The sequence below is a fragment of the Ambystoma mexicanum genome, chromosome 14 (assembly GCF_040938575.1).
Source record: "Ambystoma mexicanum isolate Mex_15411 chromosome 14, UKY_AmexF1_1, whole genome shotgun sequence".
In the NCBI taxonomy this organism is placed as follows: Eukaryota; Metazoa; Chordata; class Amphibia; order Caudata; family Ambystomatidae; genus Ambystoma; species Ambystoma mexicanum.
The window spans coordinates 107,447,486-107,458,932 of record NC_090940.1 but is presented as its reverse complement, the minus strand read 5'-3'; positions in this window follow the sequence as shown (position 1 = coordinate 107,458,932).

Below are 11,447 nucleotides of genomic sequence, written 5' to 3'. Positions count from 1 at the left end.
CATTGGGCAACTTTATTACTCACGTGCCATTACTCCTTCCCACGCCGAATCCAGTGGGTATTCCAGCACCCTTCAGCTTCTCTAAAGCTCCGAACTTGTACCTGCAAGATAAAAGGGACAGTTAGTGCGCATCGTGAAGCAGGCTACAAGCGCTTACTTACATGCTTCCAGGCGCTTCTATTCCTCAAGCGGGTTCGATCCTCAACTCTCATCAGCCCGCCATCCGCCATCGCCGGAACCCTGCAAAACAAGAGATATCATTACAAAAGACTTTTAAGACATTTGAAGTGCCCAGAACTTACCGTTCGTGCAGTTAACGACGGACAGCAGTCCTCTGAGGTCAAGAGGCCTGCACCCTTATCCAGTGAAGAAACTGGTTACGGCACCCTGCCCCGAGGCAGATGGAGAGCTCGGCGTTCACTTACCTAAGGTGAGGGTGTTAACCTTTGGGGTTCTACAGGAGAAGAGAACGGGAAGAGGAGAGAGGCACCCAATAACCCCAGTTCATTCATCCCATATTTTCTATCTGCAGACATCTTACTCTTCAAGTCAGACATACAGTGCACAGAGGTCCAGCCCAAAGAGCCAACCGTGTGTTACACATCACCTTTGAAGATACGGCATTCACCCAGTCAAGACCGGCGCCTCTGCGGGAATCAGGTGAGCGTTACACCGACTCCTCCTCAATAAGATCCGTGAATATGGTTGTTAGCGTCTGCTCGAGGTCCTGGGGCAGGACGGACTCCGGAAGAACCCTAAACCAGATGTTGATGCGCTTAGAGCGATACTCCTCTGCCTGTAGCTCCAGGTTTTGGGTTGCCACTGCAATGGTTTCCAAGAGATTCTCGGTCTTCCGTGCGTCTTCTGATAACTCTTGTATCGTACGTTCATTAGTGTCCACTCTCTCCTCGACTTTATTAATGTCTCTCTTGATTTCCCTAATACCCTCTGCTAGGTCCTCCCTCAGAGTGTCCATCTGTCTTTGACCGGCTGCCATAATTTTATCAACCATTTCTGCCAGGAATTGTCTGAGCATTCCATGCGTAACTAATGCATCATGGGGGGCCTGTACGGAGCCCTGCATCAAATCTCGTGATCCTTCATCTCCTGGGGAGCCCCCTTCCTCCTCTATCTCCCGAGACCAGATTCTGGTGAGTGTCACTTCTTGGGATTTCCTTGAGCTCTTAGGCGCTATCGGGGGGTCCTTGGCCCTGTTCCTGGACATTATGAAGAGTTGTAGAAAAGAGGGTCGAGCGGCGGGGCGGGGGACAGCCCACCCTGATCCAAACCTTGGTATGGAGAAAGGCCTCCCCTTGCTCAGCTGTAGTAGGGCCCTCTGAGGCCTGGTCCAGTCCAAATCCTGTGGGCTGCAGGATGTTACTTCAAAGACCCCCAATGTGGCTCTAGTCTGGTCAGCAGGGGGACCCCAGAGGGTAGGCTCTCTCTCTTTGATTTACCCTGGGACTGCCTGCCACCCCTCAGGTTCCCCCCTCCCCCTCTCCTTTCTTGTTGGGAGGTTCTCAGTGCAGCATAACCACCTCGACGCACCAGGGGCCCCTCCGTCTAGTCTCCTGCTGACGTGCCACTGTCCGGGCAGATCCCTTTTTGGCCGCAGGCTACGGCCAACACTCTCCACCCCGAGGCCACTCCTCACGGCTCCGGGCCAGTGCTTAGAACGAGCAGCCGGGCTCCATTCCTCCTCGGCACGCACCGGGGGGCAGTGCTCCCTAGCGGCCCCCGGCGCTCCACTAGAGCCGCACGCCGGTGCCGCCAGTCACCACCACCAGGGCCCAAGCGGAGCGACGTCTCCAGATCACCAAGCAGCGAGAAAAGCCCAACAGCTCGGCAGGGCTCACCGAGAGGCCGCCCGCACCCACGCCTCACACGGCTGCCAGTGGTCTGCTCACTGGGGGAGCCAGCCGCTGCTGTGCGTCGGCAGTCACAGCGCGCCCTTAAGGCACCGACGGAGCAGAGATAAAACAGCCAGGGAGGGCTGATAGTCACCGCGGACGGTCCGCTGTGCCCGTCAGGGGCGATGATGTTCGGGGAGCGCGGGCGACCCGATGTTTACATGTCGGCAGCCATCTTGGAATCCTGAATAGATCATTCTTATCTCTCTCGAAGCCAAAAACAAAGTTTATTTTATTGGGAGATTTTAATCTTTGGCTGGGGTGTGCCACAGATGCGAACGCAAAGGTTATGGAGAATACACTAGACTCCTTAGGCTTTGTGCACCATATCAAAGTACCAACACATATTAAGGGACATACTTTAGATTGGGCATCCTCTCTTAATCTGACCCTTACTGATATAGAGGTCAAAGCTTGTCCATGGTCTGACCATTCTTGCATATGTTTTCAAACACAAATCTACTATTTAAAAAAAAAAAAAACTGGTCTGCCTAAGCTGCTATTCAAGCTAGAAACCGCAAAAAGCTGGATCTTGCAAACCTCACTGATTGGGCTTCTGCCCTTAACAACAAAGTCTCAACTTTGGAGAACCTAGAAGTAATCTCGTCTACATTTTCCACTTCTTTGGGCACAGCCACAGAGAAGTTTGCACCAGTGAAAAGTAAAATACAATCACCTATGGTACGAAATTCCTAGTTTAATGAGGATCTTAAAGAACTCAAATCTAAAAAAATTAAACTCTTTTATACCTGGCGTCTTTCAAGAGAACCGCTCAGTCTTGCAGCCTATAAAAAGGCAGCAACAGAGTATAAACTGGACATATACAATGCCAATAAAAGAGTCATTTAATACTAGAATTATGAATGTCAAATCTGATAGGAGCGAACTTTTCAAAATCCTCAAGGAACAATCCCAAACACCCAGCCCTACTCAGGAAGTTATCCTTAAAAATGAGTCCTGGTGTACAGAAATCCAGCAGGCCATGTCGAATAAGTTGGAAAAAATTAGAGAGACTATTGAGAAAAAACATGGTATGCAGAAACAAGATCTGGAGGCTAACCTAAATACTCCAGTAAATAACATCAAGGACCACCCTACCTTTAGCTTTCAGCCAGTTTCTGAACAAGAACTGGCTAAACTTATTGCTCAGCTGAAAAGTACAAGCTGCAAAGGGGACCCTTGCTCATCCATCATCATAAAGGAGTGTTCTCCCATTCTTATCCCCGCATTGACGAAATTTGTCAATTCATCTTTTGCCCTCAATAGGGTTCCAGATAATATCAAAGATGCATGGATTCCACCACTTCTTAAGAAGCCCAACCTCTGCTCCTAGAATGCAGCAACCTAAAGACCCATTACCAACACCACCTTTTTGCTGAAGATAATCGATAGAGTAGCATACAATCAAATCTCAGTGTTTCTGGACGAAAACCACATCCTCCATGATTATCAATCTGGTTTTAGAATGAATAATGGAACTGAGACTGCTCTGAAGTCTCACTTATTGCAGAGGATGGACACAGGTAATATCTCCCTCCTCGTGATTTTTGATTTATCTGCAGCTTGTGACCTGGTGGACCATCCCATTCTGTCCACCAGGTTAAAGAACAACCCAAAGTTTTCCCAGGAAGCCATTGAGTGAACTACCTCCTTTTTGAAGGGGAGGCAAGTTAGGGTAGCTAGTGATAATGCTGAAGCTAAACCAATCACTCTTATGTACGGTGTTCCTCAGGGAGCCTGTGTTTGGCCTTGCTTCTATAACATCTTTATGATCCCTTTCTTTCAGATGTTAGAAATTGAAGGGATCATATTTGCTAGTTATGCAGACGACACTCAATGTGTTATTCCCATCTCAGGAGTACATCTGGAGGATGAAAAACGTATTAATAAGATTTATCAAAAGACACAGCATTGGATGGTGGTGAATGGTTTAGCCATTAACAGCTCCAAAACGGAGCTTCTATTAGTTGGATCAGAGATCAAACTATAGAAATAAGGACCCAGCTATAAGAACTTTAACATAGACAACTGTAATATCTGTGTCATGACCAAGGTGAAGACCTTGGTAATCTACTTAGATAAGAATCTCAACATGAAGGCCCAGGTTAATAGCCTGATTTCGTCAGCCTCATATTTCATTAAACTATTCTGCTGCCTTAGACCGTTTATATCGGATAAAAATACAGAAACATTGGCAAGGGCAGACATAGGCTCCAAAATAGATTATTGTTGTAGCCTGCTGGTGGGCCTGCCGCTATCAGACTTTCACCGACTTCAGGTTATTTAGAATGGGGCGGTGAGAGTGGTTAAACGTCTCACGAAAAGAGACCATGTGTCAGAGCCAAGAAGTCGTCTCCACTGGCTGCCCATTCAGGCCAGAGTCTCGTTTAGGGTGCTTCTTATCACTCACAAAAGTGTGCAGGGACATATGTCCGTGTACTTAAAAGAAGTCATCATTCCAAAGCAAAATACAAGACTCCTTAGGTCAGATGATTCCAATCTTCTTACCGTTTTTTGTTGGAAGACCAAGAAGTGTAGAGATGCCGCCTTTGCGTCTGCGGCCCCCCAGGCCTGGAACACTTTAACGCCCTCTTTGAGAATGATTGCTTCTACAGAGGTTTTTAAGAAAAAGTTGAAAACAGTCCTTTTTTCTTAAGGCCTACCTTACTCTTCAACAATGCTTCGACTGCCTATGGAGTCCCTACTTTAATCTGCCATAGTTCCTAGCTTTGGAAGAATGGAGTTTAGTTCTATGTTTGTTTGTAAAGAGCCCTTAAGCCTTAGGGTACCAGGTGCGCTGTATAAGTTTCCAAAACATAAAACATATGACAAGGTTAACGTCTAGATATACAGCAGCTTTAGAATTTTAAAATTCTCACTGTCACTAAACAAAAACAACTGGCCCAGATAGGTGATGTCCTCAGTGCTGTCAACAATGATGCCATTTGTGATGTCATCTTTGATGTCCTGGCTGTTAGTCTTTGCAGGGCATGGTGGTGGCACGCGTTATGGTTGCATAGCTTACCATAACTGGCAAATTTCTTGGGTTTTTCGATTTTACATGCAACCATAACGTCCCTTCAACAAAGGTTTTTCACTGAATTTGATAGGTTGTTATTAGTGAAATGTAATCATAACATCCCTTTTAACAACGTTTCTTCACAGCGCTAACCCTGGGTGTGTGAAGACCTCATAAAGGGGTGATTAAAAGCTTTTTGAGAAAGCAGAGTCACATTGAGCACTATACTGCAGCTACCCACTGTCATATTTTAGTACATTTTGTGGCATGCACAGTTAGAGGAAATGATACAGCATATTGAGTGGTGCAAAACGCATCTCTTCCTTCCAGTGTTATTGTATCAGGCATCAAAAGCACGGGTCATGTGTGTGTCAGGTTTAATTTTCCCTCAGATTATTTCAACTCTAAAGCACAATTCTCCTAATCCCAGGTCGTGCAATCCTTTTCTCGTTAACCTCCTTGCACCAGAGAGTAAGGAGGCCTTAGGACGCATTTCTATGCTAAAGTTCTTAAACAAGGTGCAGCCTGCATTCACACAAAACATAGCAGGGGCTCACTGGGCCTCTGCATGTATTGTACGGTGTACCCAACACCCTCTTATTCCTACAAGACGGATAGACCAAACAACATCAAAGATATGAGGAGAAATAAAAATGGGCAAGAAAATCTGATTAGTTGCTCAGCAGAGAAGATATTACCCACTACACACTAAGCAACATTCTTGCCAGCATCGCCACCTGCAGACCTTGAACAAGAGCCATGTTTGATATTTCCTTCCCAAGAGGAATCACACAATATTTCTGTATAAAACCCCAGTTGTTCAACACACACACCAGACAATTGTGTCCCGGTGTGTCAGGGACAGGGATATGATGGTTGTATACTAATTGACCTTTTCACAATGGACCTCGGGAGAATTGACCTAATTTAGAAGGTCAATTAGGACATATATGCAGGGGGAAACCCCGCGCAACCTCCCACCCAATCGAAAAAACCCTGCAACCTCCCACCCAATCCCCTTATATTATTTATAATCCAAAACCAACCCAATACATATATAAAATAACTAAAATAATATAAAGGTCATTTGTGCAGAAGGTCTATTAGGACCACTATAATTAGGTCAATTGTGCAAAAGGTCAATTGTAAAAGGTCAGTTTGGGTAATACCGATATGATACCATCAGGAGGGCTCAATGACCCCATTCAAACTGAGTTAAGCAGCCTACCATCGCGATGCCAGAGCCAGACCTACCCCGGAGGTAGTGTGAGGTATCAGAGAGGGGCCACTCTTTTTTAAATTGGTTTTTGAGACCAACAAGGACTGCAAGTACCACAAAGCACCTGAGGACAAAGCCAAGACCAAAAGGAAACTGATGGCTGCCATGTGGAAAATGGACTTGCCTCATCCTTCGAGGAGTGCCTGCCAGAGAGTCCCCAAAATTGCTATGGAGGCGCTGGGGAGCAGTGGAATAGAATTGGATCAAGCAGGGAGCAGCACAGCAGTGGGGATATCAGGGAACACTCCAAAAGATCCATATGGACAGTGAACTACCTGAGAAAACAACAGGTTCCGCAACCAGCTACCCTACCTCCAAACACACACGGTAGGCAGTGACACAAAACCCAAAAGGCACAACCAGGCTGTCAAACATTGGATGTACAGCCATACACCAGGTTCAATTAGAAAAACATTTTAATTGATGTACACCTTCACATAAAATCTAAAATCAATAAAAAACAGACCGGACAATTATACAAGAAATATGATTACATCGCGTTATGAAGGAGGCATATATAATGCAACTCAAGGGGCTAACAGAAGATGTTAAATGATAATTGAAAACATTTGTGATGTTAGTAACAAAAGTGACAACTAGAATCAGTCTCCATGTATAGATCTTTTCTCATGGGGCATCTATACATCTATACTTGGAGACTGATTCTAGTTGTTTACCTCATCTGCAACAGCCCCGTGTCAAAAGAAGAGGCACCCCCTTTGCTCAGCTCTTTTCATTCTAGTGAACTACCTGATACAAGAGGGGATCAGAGAGAAAACAATCACAGAGACTGTATGGCAGACTGGGAGGAAAGAGGCTAAAAAGTGGGTAGGGCTAAATGCCATTATGAAGCCTCCCAGGAAGAATCCCAGCCCAAACGGGGAGGAGATAGGAGGAGCTAGGGGTATACAAGTCAGAGATTGGTCAAGGGAGACAGCTGACCCAAGCACCGAAAAGGAGCTTCAAGAAGGTTCTAGACACGGAGGGTAGGGCTATCAAAGCCTTGGATAGTCAGTCTTCATTGAGATGTGTTTGTGTGAGGTCGAAGTGCGGGAAGACCAACAGACCATAGAGGAGTGTGCAGAGGGCGGAGGAGGAGATGGAGCAGACTACTGGTGTGTTTGGAGAGAGTGAAGGTAGGTTGTTGGGGCTGAGTAGTGTCAATTCTGCTATGAAGATGTGTGTGTGTTGTGTGTGTTTGTGTGTGGGTGTGTGTGTGTGTGTGTCAGAAAGAGAGGAGTTTGAATAGGAGGGGAGTACAGACAGGAGGAGTAAGATCAGGAGGGAGAATAGTAGAGGGAAGGAGAGGGAGAATAGTAGAGGGAAGGAGAGTGAGATCTAGAGGCAGAGTAAAGAGGATTAACGGGACCAATTGTGTGCAGGAGGGCCCAACACCCTCCCTAGGGTCTTCACATCTCTGGATTAGGATAGGCATTCTTGAGATCAAATATGGAAGCAGGCAAAGACTCAATTGGGATTTCAAAGGCATCTTTATTCTTCAAGGTACAGCAAGGCAGGATACACCAATGATCATACACCAGGACTCCAACAATTCTCTAATAAGTTCTGAATTCTGCCTGCTTATATATATATATTGCATTTGGCAAGCCCTTTTCCCTTCTAGGTTTGGTTGACCGAACTGTCATTCACCAAGCTCCCATGTCATATCTACGCATGCAACTAATTAAAATTGTGTGTGATACACGTGACCTTTACAATGAATCCTTTGAAGTATCAAGAGAGAACATTTCTGACGTCAGCCCCAAGATATTTTTATCAAGCTGCACCATGTCACCCTGTCAAGTATGGGTGTCAGCTGTGTGCCCTCTCTACGAACCCATCACTTGTTGCTAGTTTGAAACAGCTGCATGCATTCATTTCTATCTTCCCTTGAACACTACATGGCTCCTCCCGGCCGACACTGTCAAGATTACAGCCGAGAAGACCAGACAGTATGTTCTCTTCTACTGAACCTTCAATGAACTGTCATGAGGTAATTCTTTCATTATTTCAGCATGATTTTACAGAAATCCACTATGTGTATGCCCAGCACCATCTCAGAGTTAATCATAACTTGCTTCCTATTTAATTTCAAGCGTAGAAATTTGGTATCTATGATAAATGTATACTATTCAACATAGCCTCTTGCTGGGCATGACATTCTGACCTCACAAAATAGATTGCCCTTCAAAGCGATTGTATTCAGTCACTTACTCAATACATACCACTACTCCCATGTCCACCCTCCCCAATTTTCAGTGTACCTACACATCTCTGTTCTAATCACCCTTTTCTGCGAGACCATTTATTTCAATCTGAGAGGCATCCTAAAAACATTTCTATAACGTCAGTACTAACATATTATATTCTCCTAGTCTAAACATGTAGGTGTCCCTAAAGAACATCTTTGTTTACTTTTATCCGAGTCCCATCTTTATCGGCCACCTAATTTTAAACTAACTATACGTCTCAGATAATTTAAAGCCACTATGAGAATCGAAAGATGGTCACACTTTGAGGTAACCCACCAGCCCATCTCTACACATTGTTCATGTGTGGCTTATACTCCAAATTTTTTCCGCCACTCCCATTTCACATAAATGTCCTGGTTCGCCATCCACATTTTTACAAATACCTTTTTCTTGTCTTCTTCATTCATCATGGCGTACCACATCTTCCATCCAAATCATCTTGGTTTGGATTCCATGGATCGGTGTTGTCCGGCTGCATTTGTCCTTTTTGGGGAGGGGGGGGACGGGGGTTTGTAGCAAGTTCCTGGGCCTTTCAATGCATAGGCCACTTAGTCCATTGTTTTTTCATTTTTCAGTGTCTTTTTTCATGACAATGTAAAAATGGGGGCATTTGGCCACTTCTTGGGGGATTCAAGGATATGGAAGTTTTTACAGGAAATGTGTCCGCTGTCACAACTGCACAGCAGAAACATTTGTGTATGGGCATCTGGTTAGGTCCGTCGACCCTTCTTTCTGCTCATAGGTTTGAGTGCCGCCAATTCTCCGAGTATATAGGTTCCTTGTTGTCCACCTGTAATACAAAACTGAATGAGTTTCCGTTGAAAAATAAATATGTCTCTATCATCAATACTTTTCTTCTTGACCCAACCCTTAAAAAATGTATTCTTATGTGTCTGTCAAATACTCCTGCCTTCTAAACAAGCTACATTACTTATCACTTTTGAACATCCCTGCCTCCTAAAACAAACTACATCATATAATTTGTATAAAGAGGACATTCCTGTTAGGGATCCCTGTTCTCTGTAGAAAATCAAAATGGAGACAAATGTCATTCGGGACTGGCAAGGGGGGTCAGGTTTCTTCCTAACTTAACCTTTTCTCCTTGCTGCTAACAGAAAATGTTGACTAGAATAGTTTCTTGCTGTTTTAAGCCCATTTTAACTTACATGCTTTCTCTGACTCATTGGTGCACATACGTGTTATTGGACCTGTACAACATTAGGCCTATACTTAGCCTTTTTCTCTGCTCAGCTGAACAGTCTTCATCTGCTTAGTGGAACGTGCTTCTACTGCTCAGCTGAATGTGCTTCCTCTGCTTTGCTGAACGTGGTTCTACTGCTCAGCTGAATGTGCTTCCGCTTTCTTTCACCATCTCCCTTTCGATCGCGTAGGACCATGGTAATTTCCTTTCTGTGCTGTGTTTTCATCCTGTTTTGAGACACAATAGACACTTTGCTGCGCATTGTCTCATTTTGACCCCCAAACTAATCTAGCCTACCCCTATTCTTCTGGAACCTGGCACTGATCCTTACTATGTGCCTTTACATTTTAACATAAGACACTCATTGTTTGCCTATTCAAATTATTTCCTATACGTTTGCCAAATCTGCCCTTTTTGGCATCCTGCCAACTATCAAAAATTAAAAAAGGTTACCACCTTGTATTTGATGTCTTCTATGTCCTGCATTGTCTGAGGTGGCCATGCTTGCATGTTATCACCCACTGTGAGGGGGCACATGTTGTGCCACAAGCAGGCTCCCACCAGAACCCTGAAGGCCTTAAAACCATTGCAAAAGGGCTCCTGGAGCCAGTCCTGGCGCCTTTGGCACCAGGCTCATATGTAGGAAGGAAGGGCTGTCCAAACTAGGTCCCATTTATGTACATGGGCCTTTAATTCCAACATGGAAGCACCCACACAGTCTAGTTCTAAGAACCAAGCCATGCGGTCTAGTGATTTGAGTGTGGCAGGCCTGGAACTACTTTCCCTGGTACTACTTTACCTAGGCTAAATAAACCACACCCTGACTGCAGAACACGCTTCGTGTTGTTCTGCAACCAGCAGCGTGACGCTCACTGTGTCCAGCTCCTGGTCTTCAGCATCTTCCTGGAATCCTGCAAGAACAAGAACAAGATTATTCTGTCTGACCTGAGAAAACACCAACCAGCACTCAGAATCTCAACTGGGCTGCAATCTGTGGAAACCGAGAGAAGAAGAAACATCACTCACCTGCGAGTACTAGCTTAAGGACTTCAGGCGAACCGCTACCACGACTGCTGTTCGAACATTGCGACCTGCAATAACGAGAAAGGGAAAAACAATATTAGAACAAATGCTTCCAAAACATCGAATTCCATCAGTCTTACCTGAATTCCATCGTGCAACGCCACGCTTCCACCCGGAGCACCACAGCAACATCTGCAAAGGAAGAGAGACATATTCAGGTTCGCTTTCAATATTAAACAACCGCACAGGGCTGTACTTACCTTAACGGATTCCGGGGGCCTGTTTTTCATCGTGCTCTCATCCACTCCCAGCCCCACAGCGGCCTGTGAGGAGAAGAAGAAGAAGAAAACACAGGTTAGCTTTAAAAGACAACAAAGGCGCTGAGCTTCGTGCTTTCTCTTACCTAGAAACGTGCCTCTCCAACCAGCACGTCAGCATCAAGACCTTCGCACCTGAAAAGGAGATAAAGACATTAACGAATTCCCACCATAAACAGAACAAAGACTTACAATTAGAAAACCTACCTGCCTGCCAGCAGAATCGGGGTCACAGCAGGCCTGGGCCCAAGGAAGGCGTACTGCACCAGTGAAGCAACTCGGGCAACTCGCCAACAAACATCAAGCGCCCCTGCACAAGAAACACAGGACGGATAGCTCACCCTACAAATAACTAAGTTGAGAAAAAGAACCCAGTGGGAAGGGAATCGGTCAGAGGGAGGTAGGAGATTCACCCATTAGAGACAGTTATCACAAATCCTCCCTTC